We start from the raw sequence: 18,680 nt of genomic DNA on the forward strand, positions 1-18,680 counted from the left end.
AAGCGGCGAGAGAAAGGACAAGAGTCCGTCTGTGCAATGTCAAGGTCTCGATTTATTGGGGCTTAGAATGGGCTTAAATAGCCCTGCAACAATAGAATTGGGGGGAATAACAGAAGGAACATCAGCTATTTGCTGGGACTGGAACATTCTTCTTATCAGCCGGAACATCTAGTGGTCTTCCTTGGAACAGCGAACAGAAAAGCCCCAGACCCTTTCTCGGAACAGAAGCAGTAAGTGGGCTAGGATTGTGGTCTTATTCTTGATCAGTAGGATTGCCAACAGTCCATTTGGCTTCTGTTAGATCAAAATTGATCAAGGCAACACGGAAATGAGAGAAGGAGCTCTACAGGCGCAAAATCGTACACCTTGCCCCTTCTTTGTCTCTTCCCTTTATTTTTGAGGCAGGAACTGTCTATGTAGGTCTGGCTGTCCTGGAACCCACTGTGTAGACCAGACTGGACTTGAATTCACACAGATCATCCTGATTCTGCCTCGTGAGTGCTGCTGGGATTAATTCGTCCACCACAACTGATCCCCCCACCCCAACCTGACACCAGAATTGTCCTTTGATCAGAACAACTGAAGGACAGTGGTCTCTCCTGGGGAGTGGAGACTGTGCATCAGAGAAAAGGACGTTGGGAAAGGAAAGCTTCATCAGCGTGTTGCGGGGAACTTTCTAGAATAAGCACCCCAACACCAGTGAGAGTGGAAGAGAGATGTCACCAGAATCCAGGATGAAAAGGGGAAATTAGTTAAAGTCTAATGCCCAGACTCCAAAGCCCAAAAAGAAAACTCGGAGTTCCCAAAAGGCAGCTCAGCAGACAAGGTTAAACAAAGGTCCACAGGACTCAAGCCCTTAGACCAGATACCACACCCTAGAATGGTGTCCACATTCCTCTGGTCCAAAGAGGATCAGATATCAATTGTAGAAGTCCCCAGCCCAGGAGACAAATAGCAAACTCATTTCCTCTGCAGCATCCTGCTTAATTGCACCTTGCCTGAAGCATACAATCTTTGTCCTGTCCTGGGTAACCACAGAAGTTTTGTGATCTTGAGGCTTCCAGACCTACAGTTTTCCTTATAAAAACACCCCTCAGTCGAAAGTGGGCACTCCATTTGTTCCCAAACAATTGGGGTCCTTGCTGCAGCCCCTATCCTCGAGTCAATAAAGAAAACTTTGTCCTTGCATTCCCTTGTTGGCGGGTTCTTTTGGGGTTCCGAAATCTGGGCACAACATGGACAGCCACTAAAAGGAAGCTTCAATGCTGGGCAGGTCCGGTTTGTATTTATTTTATACTCTACCACCACAGGTGGGGCAGGCAAGGAAGCAAGAGTTAACAAAAGCATACCCAAGGTCAGCAGGTTGCTAAGGGCAAAGACCTTAACAGCTATTTCTCCAGGTCACTCTGTTTCAGAGAGCAAGTGGAGTCATGCTTGGCAAATGGGCCGTACAAGCCTTGATTGAAGTAAATCACTAAGTAAATCAGTATCTACTCACTGGCCTTTTCTACTTTATTCTTTTTTTAAAAAAAAATTAATTTATTTAACTTTATTTTATGTGCATTGGTGTGAAGGTATCAGATCCCCTGGAACTGGCCGCTAAAGACAGTTGTGAGCTGCCATGTGGGTGCTGGACATTGAACCCAGGTCCTCTGGAAGAACAGCCAGTGCTCTTAACCACTGGGCCATCTCTCCAGCCCCTCTACTTTATTCTTAAGTGGATGTGTTTTCTCCAGAGTCCCAAGGCCAAACGTTGGGTCTCTTGTCGCGCAGGTGTTCTTGTCCTGCTGAGCCGGGAGGGTCGCAGCTCCTCTCAGGTTGTAAGCCCTCAGCCTCAAACTCAGGACTGTGGTTGATAGGAGATAAGCAACTGGATTTGTCTTCTTTTTCCTTTGTAAACAGGATCTCATTATGTGGTCTTGGTTGGCCTAGACCTCGAGACATAGACAAGTAGGGCCTCGATTTCTAAGAGCTCCTCTCTCTGCCTCCCTCTGCCATGCCTCCTGCTCCCTGGCTCTGCCTCTGGAATGCGGAGGTTAAAGGTCTGCAGCCACCACACCGAGCAGCAACTGAATTAAAACAAAGAGGGGAGGGGAGGGGAGGGGAGGGCTGGCCATGCGCAGAGCGCCCCTTCAGGCTCAGGGCCAGGGCCGGTCGGAGTGCGTCCTAGCTCAGAGCGGGCCTGTGACATCAGGCCGAGGGCGGGGCGTATGCAGATGAGGCGGCGCGCAATGGCTGCCGGTCCCGCGGGGCTCGGAGGGACGCGTCCAGCTCCCGCATGGTGAAAAACACCGCGTGACGGAGTGTGATGTGCGTGGGGACGAAGAGACAAGGACGGGTCTCTGGAAGTCGCGCGCGGCGAGGCGGTGTCGCGAGTGCGGTGACCGTGCGTTTAAAGTGCGTTGAGCGCGAGGGAGAGCGCGCGCGGGGCGGCTGCAACTCATACTTACCTGGCAGGGGAGATACCATGATCACGAAGGTGGTTTTCCCAGGGCGAGGCTTATCCATTGCACTCCGGATGTGCTGACCCCTGCGATTTCCCCAAATGCGGGAAACTCGACTGCATAATTTGTGGTAGTGGGGGACTGCGTTCGCGCTCTCCCCTGGTTTTTCTTGGTCTGAAAGAAAAAACGTGCAGGGCACTGTGCTTTATCGTACCAACATTTCGGTTGGTATATTAGGAAAAGCCATCTCACGACAGTAGATGTCAGAGGAGCCGTTTGCCACTGACAAGACCGACAGACAATCCCTAGTGGTGTGCGGTGGGTGGCTCTCAGGATGTCTGCAGAGGCCGGCAAATCTTTCTGGACCAACCTGGTCCTGAGTGTGTAGCCAGTGCTATACAGAGAAGAGAGAGGAAGAAAAAGGAAGAGGAGAGAAGATAAATGAAAAGGAAAAAAAGCCTTGCAAAAGCCAGATCTTACTTTCTCCACCCCCACCCCCCCCTTTCAGGCGTGAACTCGGCGATGCTGCACCGCGTGAGTGCTGCTGGGATTAAACTGGATCAAAAATTAACTCCTTAAATCAGGAATACCACGACTGGAGCCTGGTTGCTCTCATAGAAGAGGTGACTATCCATTTTTTGCTAGTTGCCGGTTGTAAAGATTCCCAGCCCGGGGGAACGGGACAAGACTCTGTAACCTGTCAGTCAACTGTGTAGTAATTAGCTGCAATTTGTGGCCCAAGATGTTTTGTTTTTCTTTCAAGACTAACTTGTCTAAACTTAGGACTTAAACAGGCAGGAAAGGGTCGTTAATAACACCCTGATTTAAGTCTCGCTCACCCAAAACCCCATGATTTCCTTCTCGGGGTCCACCCCACCCCGTAGCAGTCTTTTCAACCACCTCATCACAAGTTACCTTACCATCAAACTGAGTTGAGTGTTACCGCCGTAGCAAGTGCTAGGCATAAGAGACACCTTGCATCTGGCTGCAGACCAAAAGAAACTACAACTGAGTCTTATTTTCAACCGAGAAGACCAGGGGAGAGCGCGAACGCAGTCCCCCACTACCACAAATTATGCAGTCGAGTTTCCCGCATTTGGGGAAATCGCAGGGGTCAGCACATCCGGAGTGCAATGGATAAGCCTCGCCCTGGGAAAACCACCTTCGTGATCATGGTATCTCCCCTGCCAGGTAAGTATGAGTTGCAGCCGCCCCGCGCGCGCTCTCCCTCGCGCTCAACGCACTTTGAACGCACGGTCACCGCACTCGCGACACCGCCTCGCCGCGCGCGACCTCCAGACCCCGCTCCTCGCCCCTCACCACCGACATCTCGCTCCGTTTCTCGGTGTAGCACCACGCGCGACCGGGCCTTCCGAGCCCTGCGGGACCGGCAGCCATTGCGCGCCGCCTCATCTGCATACGCCCCGCCCCGCCCGCCCCGCGTGCCTCGGTCGCGCGACCCGCCCGGAGCGTTCTATGTAGCCTAGGATGACCCTAAACGTCTGATCCTAGCTGTGTGCCATCGTCTACTGCTGGGGATCACGCACTCGGAGCTCTGTGCGTGCCAGGCTTTCTCCAAGGACCCAGGACCAGCCGCCCAGGGGTGGCACCGCCCATAGTGGGCTGGGCCTTCCCTCACTCACCGCTGATCAGGAAAACGCCCTTCAGGTTTTCCAGCCTCCAGCCTGATCTTTTGGAGGCAGGTTCTCCACTGAGGTTCCCTCCTCTCTGATGACCCTAACTCTCGTCACGGCTGCGAGGGGCTGCATAGTGAGTTCCGCGACAGCCAGAGCTACAGAGCGAGACCCTCTCTCAAACAAACAGAAATGAAACACTAATGCTGGAGGGCTGGGTGTGTGGTGAGCTCTGTGAGTTCTAGGCCAGCCAGAGCTACAGTGAGACCCTGTCTCAGAACAACAACAAACAAAACTACGGCTTGGGCAGGGACTTTATTATATAGGTTGGTGAGAGAGGGCATGCCTAGCATGCGAGATCGAGCCTCACTCAGCACCAACGACTTAAACAAATAAAAATGCTAAATCAAAAAACCTGACTCCGGCCTTTCCACCTTCACTGTGTTTCCCCCAGTCCCGGATGCTGTGTGGCCCTGGTGGTGCCTCTCAACCGAGGCACAGGAAGCCACACTTGAAAAACAAAAACAGTGTGCCTATGCTTCAAACTTGAAGCCAGCATGTCAGGAGAACTGGACTGTGGTTTTTCACAAAAGTCTTGAAACTTCAACATGCCAGAATAGTTGACATTAGAGCCGAACTCACCTTTTGAAAGTACCCTGAGGCTAGAAAGAGGGCTTGGAGGTTAAGGTATAAGTCTTATCTCAACATTTATAAGATATATATGCATATATACATATATTTACATTTTCTGTTATGATATTAATGGTCATATGGAGTACTAACTAGTTCTTGAAAAAGGCTTCATCTACCTTCCTGTACATGATTTCAGGCTTGAGGCTCTATCAGGTAACTAGGAATTAAATTTGTGTACCCCAGATGTACTTAACAAATGGTGGTCCTTCAACCTCTCCGAGATCTGCTGCCTATGACCTTTAAAATGTTTTAAGTTTTCTGCAGTAAACAATGACCATTCCTAACAGCGACCTTTGAAGTCTCCAAAAGGATGAGGGGGCCCCACAACAACGATTCCACCTGGACTGTGGTAAGGCCAGCCGCTAAGCTGACAAACACCGCCCAACAGATCATCTTTAGACTACAGACTGCTCAGGACAATTTCAAGGCGGCTAGCTGAGATGGTCCAGCCTCTCGAGCGTGTGCTACTCCCGCTGGGACTTTCCCATTACACAGAGACTGGCAACAAAGGATATGGCTAGCTCTCCCAGGTCTTCACCATTATCTCCATTTTCTCAGGTTCCCTCCCCTGGAGGTGGCAGCGCCCACCCCCAACCCCCAGGACAACAGGCAGCAATCTAGAGAACATGATGCCCACATTCCCAAGATGTGGGGGTGGGTGGGTTTTGGTCATTCGGTGGGTTGCGGATACTTGTCATCATCTAGGGTAAGGTTGGTTGCAAGTTGTTATCAGTAATGGTCAGGGGAAAAAACTGAACAAAGGAGATGAGATTCAGGGATCTTGTTCTGAAAAGAAAAAGCGGTGATATAGAAATGATACGACCAAAGGGTAGATTGCTGAATTCCACTTTTAAACTGAAACAGCAACTACTAGTCTTACATATTACATTGGTATGGATTTTTGTATCCTGATACAAATTTAAGGTTATTTTTGTTGTAACCGTATATACGTTCCTATGCTTGTATTTTTGTATATCGATACTGATTGAAGGTTATTTTTGTTAGAACATGCTGTACATAAATTTCTACTCTTGTTTAAGGTGTTGGTTCTACGAAGCTCATTTGACCATATAATGTAAATTTCCTGTCCTTGAAAGTTACTACTACAAACTAGTCACGATAATAAAGAAATGAAGGCTAGTAGTTAGTTACCTATAACAATCAAACTTTTAGTCATCTTAGGTATTCTGTTTTCGAGGTTAGAGATATTTATTTATTTATTTATTTATTTTTCGGAACAGGTTTTCTCTGTAGCTTTGGAGCCTGTCCTGGAACTCCCATAGATCTGCCTGCCCTCTGCCTTCCAAGTGCTGGGATTAAAGACGTGTACCACCACCACCACCACCACCACCACCACCACCACCACCACCGCCTGTCAAGATATATTTTAGGTAGATAGATGGTCTTCAAACACTTCAAAGACCTATAGAATATGGCATTTAAAATGTTTTGTTAACATAGGGCTTTTCGTGACAATGAGACATGTCTGCTCCCGGCAGCACCATTTGCCTCAGAGAAGATGATGGGCATCAAGGAAACTCCATTTTTTTAAAGATTTATTTATTTATTTATTTATTATGTATACAGTATTCTGCCTGCATGCAGATCTCATTCAAGGTGGTTGTGAGCCACCATGTGGTTGCTGGGAATTGAACTCAGGACCTCTGGAAGAACAGTCAGTGCTCTTAACCGCTGAGCCATCTCTCCAGCCCCTGGAGTTTGCTTTCAATTTGGCAAAACTAGCCATTGGGCAAGAAACTGCTCTTGTCTTGACTGTTGACTGCGAGTGTGAGTCTTACAGCACTCTCGGGCTGCACAGATAACCTGACTTATCAGGAAGCCGGGCTATACCTAGGGCAGCTTGGTGGCTGGAGCCACAATAGGACAGCTCAGCCCTGGAGGGAGAGGTATCCTAACTTGTCCGGAAGTTGAGAGATAGCTGAAGCTGGGGAGCAGTGGGGCATGGTCTCCCTGCAGGTTATAGCAACCCTGCTCCTCTCCTAGAGAGAGCTATTACAGCTGGGCTTTGCTTGAGGCCCCCTCCCCCTTAAGGGGGCCTCCTGGCAGAGTTCTGCTGCTGCTGCTTCTCTCTGACCCAAGGTGTTGCTTCTTCTGATTCACTCTGCTAAAGGGGAAACCCCTGCAGAAATATAGCTATCTCCTCCAGCTCTGGCAGAAAAGTTACTTTTTTCTGCTCAGCCTTGCTCAACCCCGCCCCCCACCCCCTGCCCCCCAAGGGAATCTCTCAGCAAGGTTTTTGCTGCTCAGTCCCCCTAAGGGATGTCTCAGAAAGGTTCTTCTATTCTGCACTGGGGAATGAAGTTCTTCACCCAAGACTCTTTTGAGAAAGAGATTTCTTTGGGAAGGAGGAGTCCAGGAAGGTGGCTGACTCTGTCAGGGTGGAAAAACACAGCCCACAACTGAGCAGGCAGAGGGGACCTATATAGCGTTTCTTAGGGATAGATATTTCCCAGGGAGAAGATTTTTCTGCTCAGGGATTGGTTGTTTTTCCTGCTCAGGCATTGGTTAGTTCAGTTGGTCAGGGGCCAAAGTGTGTTTCTTTGGCTCTGGTTTCAGAGTCAGGGTATGTTTGTTAGTTTCTAGATTCAGGGCTAGGGTGGTTCTTTCACTGACTGGCTCTGGGTTCAGGGCCAGCCTGCTAGATTTCCTGCTCAGGAACTGGTTGGTTTCTTTTGCTGGCACTTTTACTCTACATTGACAGGACAAGCAGGACACAAAGGAAAAAGACTGTTGAACTTTGCCAAGATTAGGCAAGTCAGTCTTTCAAAAACTTCCTGCTTCACAGAAAAATCTGTCAGATATTCTAGGCCTGTGGGCTAAAGACGGATGCTCCAAAAGTGCAGATGAACCTTGGGTGACTCCAGGCAAGAGCTAGTGGGACAAGCCTCAGCTAATGCCAAGCTTTCATAAGAAATCTCCATGTCATTGTTTGCCAGCTGGCGCTGGCGGCTGACGTCAAAGCATGTTATATACACTCCTCCAGAGAAACCACTCCCACCCAGCAGGTGATGGCGCAGCCTGTAGTTTCAGCACTCGGGAAAGCAGAGGCAGATGGAGTTCTGTGAGTTTGAGGCCAGCCGGTTGTACAGAGCAACTTTCAGGACAGCCAGGGCAATACATGAGAAACCTTGTCTGGAAAAACAAAGAAAAGGATGAGGGGTGGGGAGAGAGTGATTTTACTTTTACAAGTGTTTGGCCTGTGTGTATTTCGGTGTATTCCATGTGCACAGTGCCCAGTGGAGGACAGAAGAGGGAGGGCATCATGCCCTCCCCCTCCCCATATCCCTTAGAACCTGAGTGACACACAATTGTGATAAGGATCTCCATACATATCCTCAAATCTGTTTTCTCTTCCAGGATACAGGCATGGTCTGGAGCCAAAAAACGCAACGCTGCAACTGTGGGTTGACGCAGTGATAAAGCTGTGCCTTCTGCCAGGTGAGGATACCAAGTAGTGACTCGCACCTAGAAGAGGACCCTCACAGAGATGACCATGCTGGCACATAGACTTCCAGACCCTAGAACTGGTTTGATTTTACAAAAAACGGACACTAGAAGTTTGAACCAAAGAGATCTACGACCCATAGGCCTGAGCGCCCCAAGAATAAAGGTGTCCTGGCCATAAAGGGCCGGAGTGAGTGTGGATGGGTTTAATGGTGCTCAGCCAGTCCCCCGGAGTCGCCACGCTCCACTGCATCTTTGAAGGAGCAACTGCCACTGGCACCAACACAGAAACGGAGAGTACTTACTCTCTTTTCCTGGTTTTGGGAGGGAATTTGAGTCACTCCGTAACACAGGCTGGCCTAGAACTCACTCCTAGCGACCACTCCTGGCTGAGAAGTTGTGAAGCCTTATGCATCGGTTCTACCGACGGAACCAGCCCCTCATGCTGGTTTAGATATTTATGTGTTTGTGTATGCCACGTGTGTGAAGAGGCCATTCAGAGGAGAGGTCTTCCGATGCAGGAATTGCAAGGCTGGGTGGCAGTCATCCGACTGGAGGTGCTGGATTTTAAGTTTCATAAGAAAGGCACTCCAGGACGTAATCAGGAGCAGGGAGCAGGGAGCAGGAGCCCTGTGGAAGCATATTTAGTGATTGTTAGACAAAAGTTCTTCGCGGTCTTGTTTAAGAGTAAAACAAGTTTCTCTTACTTCTGGTCTAATCTGCCCCTGCAACTTTAGTCCTTAGCGTGCACTGTTAACATTACTCTTTAATGCAAGATGTCAGGCGTTGGTCGCACAAAGCTAATTTAATCCCAGCACTCGGGAGGCAGAGACAGGCGGATGTCTGTGAGTTGGAGACCATCGTGGTCTACAAGAGCTAGACAGCACAAGCTCCAAAGCCACAGAGAAACCCTGTCTCGAAAGGCCAAAAAAAAAAAAAAAGCGGAAAAAAAACCCCATGAGCCCTTCAAGCTGCAAATACCACCAGAAAACACCGAACTTCCGCAAGGGAAACGAAAAGCCCACATGCCTGTGGACCGCCTACTCGCCATCCAGTCGGCAGAGATTCTTTTCTTTCAGACCAGAGAGAACCAGGGGAGAGCGCGAACGCAGTCCCCCACTACCACAAATTATGCAGTCGAGTTTCCCGCATTTGGGGAAATCGCAGGGGTCAGCACATCCGGAGTGCAATGGATAAGCCTCGCCCTGGGAAAACCACCTTCGTGATCATGGTATCTCCCCTGCCAGGTAAGTATGAGTTGCAGCCGCCCCGCGCGCGCTCTCCCTCGCGCTCAACGCACTTTGAACGCACGGTCACCGCACTCGCGACACCGCCTCGCCGCGCGCGACCTCCAGAGACCCGTCCTTGTCTCTTCGTCCCCACGCACATCACACTCCGTCACGCGGTGTTTTTCGCCATGCGGGAGCAACACGCGTCCCCCCGAACCACGCGGGACCGGCAGCCATTGCGCGCCGCCTCATCTGCATACGCCCCGCCCCGCGTGCCTCCGCCGCTCCACCGGTCTCCCTGGAGGACCCTGAACGTCTGATCCTGGCTGTGTGCCATCGTGCACTACTGGGGATCACACACTCGTCGGGGCTTTGTGCGTGCCAGGCAACCAAGTCTGTCTACCGGTCCAGCTGCACCCTCGGCCCAGCCAACTACTTTCCTTTCGCATATAAGCTCGCTACAACCTCCATCAGTATACTTGACTACAGTGGCTCGCTCGCGCCTGTAATCCTAAATCGCAAAAAAGGCAAGAGAATTGGCCGGACCTACTATCAGGCCTGATTCTTAACGTTTATGGCGGCGGGAGAGGGATGGAGGCCAGGGCGACTGAGGGGAGTCGATTTTCTCCTTTCCCCACAGAGGCCTGCCTGGGGGAGTCCTGAAAGGGTCGTTAGGCATGGCTGTCACCAACTGTAAGCAGCTTTCAACCGCGGAGCCATCTTGTGCTCGCCCTCTCACCCCCTCTAACTGACCCCAGGCCGCTGGTATACACTGAAGGAGCGAGGTCCTTCTTTTCCATTCTTACTCCCTTCCTTCGCTTCAATATTCAGTCCCAGCCTAGCCTGGCACTGTCTCAGCTTGAGTCATCTTGTGGGGTCTGCAGAGTGACCGACCGTTCGGGTCTAGAGTATCGACCTGTTTTCGCCAGCTAACACAGCTTCTGCCAGGGAGACCCATCTGCCAGGAAATAAAAAATCAAAGCCCCTGCTCCAAGTCTTCCTCCTCCGCACTGTTCCACATGCAAATCAGGCTGAGGCCTGCAGCTAGGGCGGCCGACTTGACTTGATGCCCCGCCCCGAGGCCACAGTTAGGTGGGCCGCTTCATAGCAGTGCAGAGAACACAGCTCCCTCCAAAGGCTCCTCTCACATTCTGGGTGAGAGAAAAAAGCCCTTCCTGTCTGCGGTACTCAGTTTTAGATACCCTCAGTCGAGGATAAATCCCAACAGAGAGCTCTTCACCACCTCTTTAAATTTTGCTTGCTGTTTCAAAGGAAAAGGATGCACGTGGGAGACATGCTCCACCATACAACCGAGAAGTTCATTCTCAGCTCCCTTCCGTTCAAAAGCCTTTTTCGTGTTTGTTTGTTTGTTTGTTTGTTATGTGCTGTTTTGTAACAAGCCTTTTCCCAGGGAGCTGCATCACACACGTCTACTGACTGTAGAGGGGGAGCACACAGCAGACAAAAGCGTGGGTTCCTTCAGTGTCCAACCTGGTGAGGGGTCACCGACAGGAGCGCAAACGACTCAAAGACAGTTGCATCTCCGGAGCCTTCCACCGCACGGGAAAGCTCACAAAAGCTGGGAACCTAGAACACAGCCTGCAGGCAGCTGGGGCAGGTTGGAGAGTGTCGGTCCCCTCCAGTGTCTGGGTTGATCCACACCTCGTCCAGGCGGCCTCCCGTGTTTCTATTTTCTTCAGGCGGCTGCTCTGCTCCCAGAGACTCCTTTGCAGCCAGCTCCCACGGGGGGTGGGGGGGAGAAGGGGGGAACTCTCAGCAGCCTTGTTGTGTACTCCTGGGAGGAAAAGAGGGAACGAGGGAGCAAGGGGGCCAGGGGGCGGGCCTAATGGGGTCTGGTCAGTTTCAGGAACTTCCTGAAGCGATTTTGAGTTGTGTACCTCCTGGCTTAAGAAGTTTTAATCTCCCGGGAAAATGCCACACAACAACGCAGGTACGTGTATGTGTGTGCTGTGTGCAGGTAGCCAGAGTCCAACAGACGGGTGCCTGCAACCGGAGGAGGTACCGGCCGGGCGGGCGGTCATGAGCTGCTGGAGTGGGGTGCTGAGAACCCCCGCTCTGGTCCTCGGCAGGTGTGCCGGTCTCTCCGGCCTCTCACGCCCACTCTCGGTAGATGAGTCTGCCAGCTGACCCGAGCAGGTTTTTGAAGCCCAAGTCCCCTAGGTTCTCTCAACCCGGTTTTCTGCACCGTGCTCGATCTGCTTCACTCGGCCTTCAGGCCTCACTGGAATCGGCTTCTTAAAAGGTGGTTCCAGCTCGGCCCTTCTTCACACCCGCTGCCAGACACGCTGTGACTGCTCGGCTTTACGTCCTGTGCCTCCCACCAGGTAGGCGAAGTCCCCTTCTGGGCTTGGAACACCTCATGCTTCTGGCAACCCCCTAGTGCCGCCTCATTGGACTCCAGCGATGATAGGGAAACATTCGGTGTACTCCTCCCAGCAGTGACTCCAGAGTGACTGCGTTTACAGTCAATGACCTGTTCTACAGGGCTGCACAGGAGCGGAGCGGCCTTCCTAAGTGTGCCCCGTGGGTTCTTTTTGCTGGGTTTCATCCATTAAATCTAAAAGGGGGGAGGGGGCATGCGTGGGGGCTACAGCAAGCGAGTGTCCTGGTCACGGGCCGACTCCTGGGAAGTTGGTTTTCCCTTCCACTCCGTGGGGTCTGGGGAATCAGATTCAGGTTGTCTGCCTGGCAGCGGTTACCTGTACCCAGTGAGCCACCTTGCTGCCCCCTAACCATTTAGGGGAGGAGTGGGGGATGGGGTGGGGGTGGGGGCTGCATCTGTGTAGCCCTTGCCTGGCTTGGAGGAACTTGCTATGTAGACTAGGCTGGCCTCAAATTCCGAGATGGAGCCTGCTGCCGCTGGCATTAAAGGTGTACACCACCACACCCGGTGTTCTTGCCTGGCCTTAAATTCACAGCGGCAGTCCTGCACTGCCTTTCCCTGCCCTGCACCCTGAGACTACCATGCTAAAAGGCCAGAGACATGTCTCTTTTTTTTTCTTTCTCCAAGATGTATTTATTTTATCTATGAGTGCTCTATCTGCATGTATGCCTGCACGCCAGAAGCGTCAGATCCCACTACAGATGCCTTGAGCCACCGTGTGGTTGCTGGGAATTGAACCCCGGGACCTCTGGAAGAGCAGCCAGTACTCTTAACAGCTGAGCCATCTCTCCAGCCCCCTACATATGTTGTTTTCCAAGGTGTTGGTGAGACAGCCTGGTACACTGTCCTCTCATTACGTTTGTTATGCACCCACCACCCAAGGTCTGCTGGGTAGACGGTACCCCAGCCCCACAGGAGGTACTTTGACAGTAAATCCTGGGCCTGCCAAGTCGTCTTCGGGGCTAAACGCACTTGCTGTTATTATGGCTGGCAGCCCGAGTTTGATCTCCACAGTCCACTTGATGGAAGACTCACAGGAGGAGCCCTGGGACCATCCTCGCAGTCCCTGCCCTCACACACTACACACACACATTTAAATATAATTTGGGCCTGGCAGTAGTGGCTAATGCCCTTAATCTCAGCATTCGGGGAAGGCACAGGCCAGCCAGGCCTATAGAGCTAGTTCCAGGACAGCCAAAGCTACACAAAGAAACCTTGTCTCAAAACAAACAAGTAAACCTCAGGACCTGGCGGTGGACCAGCACTTTGGAGATAGATCTGCGATTTCGAGGATAGCCTGATCTACAGAGCCAGGGCCAGGACAGGCAAGGCCACACAGAGGATCCCAGTCTGGAAAAAGACAAGATTTATTTATAAAGTCTGTGTTGGAGAGATGTGTCGGAGCGCCCTGACTTGCTCTTCACTAGGACCCCCGGGCTCTTTTCCCAGTATCCACAATGAGGCTCCAGTTCCGGGGCATCCGATGCCCTCTTCGACCTCCACGCGTTCCCCGGTGCTGCACACATGTGGAACACAGACCGTGGTCAGGTAAAAGTATCTCTAAACAGTATATAAGATCACTCCACTTCTTTCCCCTCCAAAAGAGACAATTTTGATAACACAATAACCCACGTGGAAGAGAACCATCGTACATTTGGCCCTCTATCGCCCCTAGGCATTTACACGGCACCTTCACATTTCCAAAGCATGGTACCAACATTTATTAATCCTCACAACACCCCTGTGAGGTAGGTCAGCGTGTCCTTTATAGCAGAGAACTGAGGCAGAAGTCAAGAGAATCTTGCCCAAACCCGATTGAGGTCACAAGGGCAGCTGGTGAGGGCCGGACGAGTCCAGAAGCAGGGGCTGTCCGGTCCTGCACTCACCCACCGGTGGACACCCTGTGGGTGCATTTCTATCAACGAAGGTCGCGTACAGGAAGGACGGAAAGGACCTTTCGGCCAACAACAGGAGAACCGACCCTGAACAGCACGCGGAAACGTGTCAGTCGGGGAGGACACTGACCAGCACGCCAACGAGGGAAGAGAAGAGAACACATGCGCTGAGCAAAGGCTGGGCGGGGGGTCACGGCGACCGACCACCGCCTGCGAGGAGGACCCGGCGACCTTCAGACGGTTTGGAAAACTACAGTTTTACAAACTAGGAACCCATTCCAGGGGTGACCAGCCCAAATCCCGTGGTTTCCTTCAAGAGAAGAGGACTTGGGAAAAGACAGAGGTGAAGTCCGCCCAACCTAACTTTACTCAGGGAATGAAGATCGTGCCAGCTCCCGTCAGAGAGCCAGGGAGTGTGTGACACGGGACCACCACCGGCACTCCGCATCCCGTCTGCACACCGACTTTTGTCCCCGGGAATCTACTTCCCTCCCCACACAAGAGCTCTTCCTTCCAGCAGAAGGCTTGCCCTCTGTGCTAGTCAATAGGCTGTCAGGGTGGCCGTGGTGACCACGGAGGGGCTCGGTGGACAGATGGCTGCGCCCAACTGGCTGAGCTAGGGACGGGATCCAGGGCTCTATGATGCTCCTGCATTTCGGAAACGGCAGTGGTCTGCCTCCGTCCTGCTGTCCAGCTGCACCTTCTGGGTGGTGCTCTCCGGTAAAGCGTTCGGTGAACCTGGTTCAGTTGGCCATTTCAAAAAAAGAAGGGGAGGAAAACAAAAACAAAAAACCTGCACTGTAAAGCATAATACTGGAGTAGATTTATTATCGCTACCCCAAATTCCAGAGCGATACAAGGAGCATGGAGTTAAAACGCCGCTGGTATCGCCGGGCGTTTTACAATATTGGTTTAGTCCACGAGTTTAAGGCAAACATGTAACGCATCTGCTTTTCTTCAGAGATCATATAAAGCTCACAGAAACTGACCCAAAACTCTACGTTCATTAATTCAAAGTAAGTCTCATTAAGAAGGTTTACACGGATACATGAAAAAACGCAGGACACAGGATACTTAAAAAGAAAAAAGAAAAAAAAAATCTAGAAAGTCAACCTTTATCATGTGTGAACAACGGACTCTGAGAGTCCACACCTTGCCAGCTGTTTCTGTTGTCCCCAGTGAGCTTAGATGCCTTCTGTTGAAGGCAGCCCTTTTCAACAGAAAAGTGTGGCCTATGTGTCTCCGTTTAAAACCGCAAGGCAGTTCTGCAGCAGCTGGAGGTTGCCCTAGAGGGAGCAAACAAAATCAACCGTCTTTAGTCCCTAAAGCTCAAAAGAAAGAGTCATTGTTTGCAAACATTTTCATCGTTAGGTGATGTGTATGGGTGTTTGGCTGCATTTGTGTCTGGGCACGTGTGTGCCCGCTGCTGTCAGAGGCTTCGCCAAGCGACCGAGAAAGGATGAGAGAGATCGCATTCTGGCGTCAGAATTCTAGAAACATTTCTGTCTCGGTTTAAAGACACAAAGTACCAGCTCGTTCACCAAATAAATTTCTACATAGACCAATATTAATGGTTTAGATAGTCTGACTGTTAAATAAAGATTTGGTTTTATTTCATGTGGACGAGTGATTTGTCTGTGTCTGAAGAGGGCATCAGATCCCCCGGAACTGCGATTACTGACAGCATGAGCTACCGAGTGGGTGCTGGGAATGAAGAGCCTGGATTCTCTGAGAGAGCAGCCAGTGCTCTCAACAGTCCTACCACGGTCTCTCTACAGCCTTGATGTGGTTTGACAAGGGTAAAATAAAGACCCCCGTGTCTGATGTTAACTGGTGAATTTGGTTTCTGATTTTTGTGACTGGCCATTAAGCTGGTATTTTTAAAAAAGTGCAAACATCACACACAAATATTCTACAGCATTCACATGCAGCTAGCCATTTGTAGAACATTTGAACTTGCTTCAAAACTTAAAAGAGATTTCACTAAAGGTGTAGCATTCTGGAGGCAGACAAACGTGGATCTATGTTGAGCTCTAGGGCAGCCAGGACCCTGTCTCAACTCCCCCACACCCAACTGTGATGGTGTGACGAATGGCTTCCATAGACTGCTATTTGAATGTTTAGGGAGTGGCATTAGGAGGTGTGGTCTTGTTGGGGGAAAGTGTCATTGTGGGTGGTCTTTGCAGTTTCAAAGCCCAAGCTAGGCTCAATGCTTCTCACTTCTCTCTACTGTTTGGAGATCCAGATATAGGACTCTCAGCTTCATCTCCAGCACCATCTGCCTGCCTGCCTGCCTCACCGTGCCTCCCACGACGATGATGGACTAAATAAAACTCTATATACCAGCCCCAGCTAAATGTTTTCCTTTAGAAGTGTTGCTGTGATTACGGTGTCTCTTCATAGCAATATAATACCAACTAAGAGATCTCCCCTAGCTGGGCAGTGTTATTGCGTGCCTTTAATCCCAGAACTGGGGTGGCAGAGGCAGTTGGATCTCTGTGAGTTCCAGGCCAGCCTGGTCTGCAACGTGAGTTCCAGGACAGTCAGTACTGTTACACAGACCGTGTAAATAAAAAAGAAAGACCCCTCTCCCAAGAAATCAAATTCATTTTAGAGATGTATACAAATATAATTAGGATTTACACACACACACACACACACACACACACTTTTAAAAATTTTATATGTATGAGCACTTTGCCTGCCTCTCTGTCATCCGTGTACCACGTGCATACCTGGTGCTTGAGGATGTCAGAAAGGGCATCAGGTCTCCCAGAACTGGAGTTATAGAGAATTGTGAGCCTCCTGTTAAGAACTGGAAACTCAACACAAGTGTCTTGCCTTTTTTTGTTTTTTCTCTTTTTGAGTCAGGGTTTCTCTGTGTGTCCCTGCTGTCCTGAAACGAGCACTGTAGGTCAGGTTAGTCTCAAACTTACAAAGATCCACATGCTTTTGTTCCCAGAGTTCTGTGATTAAAGGCATAGACCACCACAACCAGCATACTAAGTCCTCTTAATCACCGAGTCCTCTGTCCATTGCAGTCTTTTCCATTTTTCCATTTTAAAAATATTTTTGTTGCATATTGTGTGTATATGTGTAGGAATCCACACATGCGCAGGAGACTTGTGTCCTATATTTTTTAACTTAAAATTGATTTACTCTGTGTTTGAGAAAGGGAGGGAGGAGGGGGAGAGGAGGAGGGAGGAGGGAGGTGTAAGCACACCACAGCCAAGGCCCTCCCCTCATGTGGAGGTCAAAGGATAACTTGTAGGGGCCAGTCCTCACTTTGTGCCTTCTTCTGCTGCTGTGCTGCACACCTCAGTCTAGATGACCCACAACCTCCCAAACAGTTCTGTGTCTGCCTCTCATCTTGTCTTAGGAGTGCTGGGTTACAGATGTGCCCTGGGTTACAGATGTGCCCTGGGAGTGCTGGGTTACAGATGTGCCCTGGGAGTGCAGGGTTACAGATGTGCCCTGGGAGTGCTGGGTTACAGATGTGTCCTGGGAGTGCAGGGTTACAGATGTGCCCTGGGAGTGCTGGGTTACAGATGTGTCCTGGGAGTGCAGGGTTACAAATGTGCCCTGGGAGTGCTGGGTTACAGATGTGCCCTGGGAGTGCTGGGTTACAGATTGTACTGTTGCTGGAGTTTCTTGTCTCACCAGTTCCTTCTGCTTCAGACCCGATTAATCACACAGAAACATAGTAATTATAAAATTGGTAGCCTATGGCTAGGGCGGCTTCTTCTTCTTCTTCTTCTTCTTCTTCTTCTTCTTCTTCTTCTTCTTCTTCTTCTTCTTCTTTTCTTCTTCTTCTTCTTTTTCTTCTTCCTCTCTCTCTCTCTCTCTCTCTCTCTCTCTCTCTCTCTCTCGTTTCCAGACAGTGTTTCTCTGTGGTTTTGGAGGCTGTCCTGGAACTAGTTCTTGTAGACCAGGCTGGTCTCAAATTCACAGAGATCCTCCTGCCTCTGCCTCCCGAGTGCTTAAAGTAGCGCACTACCACCGCCTGGCTAGCTCTCTCTTAACTATTAACCCATAACTACTAATCTATGTATTTCTACATGGACTTATCTTACCAGAGAACACCTGGCAAACCCAGTCTCTACATTGAAAAAGGTGAGCTTGTTGTTTTAAGATACCTTTATTCAGAAAAATACCAGCTAAACGCAAGCCAGACTGTGCCCAGGGGCAGCAAGGCAGGGAGGCCAGGGAGAAGGGGCAGCAGAAGGGGAAGAGAGTGTTCCATGTGCTCGGGGTTGCTAAGAGCCCATCCTGTGTCACCCTTACATCACCTTGACCACACCTTGACAGGCATGGTCAGGCACACCTGTAGCCAGCCCCTAGGAGGCATGGTGATGGTGTCTCCTACAACTCCCCTTTTAGTCTAATAGAGGATTAAAGCTTAATAGTCTAAAATATCCAAAATTAACAATCATAAAGGTGAAATACAAGAAGATACAATAATCTTCTTTGCACATCCTAACTATGTCTATTTCAGCTAAGTCTTAATAGGAAAGTTATTCCTTAGAACTAGGCTTACACTACCCTAATAGACAATAATGGGGAACGGGGGCATAGCATCCTCTAAGTTACATCCTGCTTAAATGGGACAATGGTAGCTTTGTGGGGTCCTGTGGGGGGAAAATGTTAGTATAGTGAAAGCCTCTAATGGATTATATCCAGTCCATGTTAGATGGGATTTGCTTGATTGAAGATCTAGTTTGAAATCCTCAATTTGATTGGAGTCAGTACTCGAAACTCTAGTTGGAGTGTTAGTTGAAATGGAGTAAGTTGGATCCAGTGTAGTCTAGGAGGTATGGCCCAATTCCTTTTCCAGAGTGTAACCCTACAATACATGGTGTATCCACAAGGTCTCTTTCTGCCTACCAATCCTAGAATTCTTTTATCTCCCAACAGTG

At 50.2% G+C, this 18,680-nt stretch overlaps 3 non-coding genes across 3 annotated transcripts; 1 reads left to right on the forward strand and 2 right to left on the reverse strand.

Moving 5' to 3' along the window:
• The first annotated feature begins 2,442 nt into the window (after positions 1 to 2,442).
• LOC113831800 lies at positions 2,443 to 2,606 on the forward strand. The gene has a single exon (XR_003485409.1). It is a non-coding gene; the product is annotated as a U1 spliceosomal RNA (small nuclear RNA).
• An 873-nt stretch (positions 2,607 to 3,479) lies between these two features.
• Positions 3,480 to 3,643, reverse strand: LOC113835720. The gene has a single exon (XR_003485408.1). It is a non-coding gene; the product is annotated as a U1 spliceosomal RNA (small nuclear RNA).
• Positions 3,644 to 9,327: 5,684 nt separating this feature from the next.
• Positions 9,328 to 9,491, reverse strand: LOC113831803. The gene has a single exon (XR_003485407.1). It is a non-coding gene; the product is annotated as a U1 spliceosomal RNA (small nuclear RNA).
• Between the last annotated feature and the right edge of the window lie 9,189 nt (positions 9,492 to 18,680).

Source organism: Cricetulus griseus, chromosome 5 (assembly GCF_003668045.3).
Source record: "Cricetulus griseus strain 17A/GY chromosome 5, alternate assembly CriGri-PICRH-1.0, whole genome shotgun sequence".
Lineage (NCBI taxonomy): Eukaryota > Metazoa > Chordata > Mammalia > Rodentia > Cricetidae > Cricetulus > Cricetulus griseus.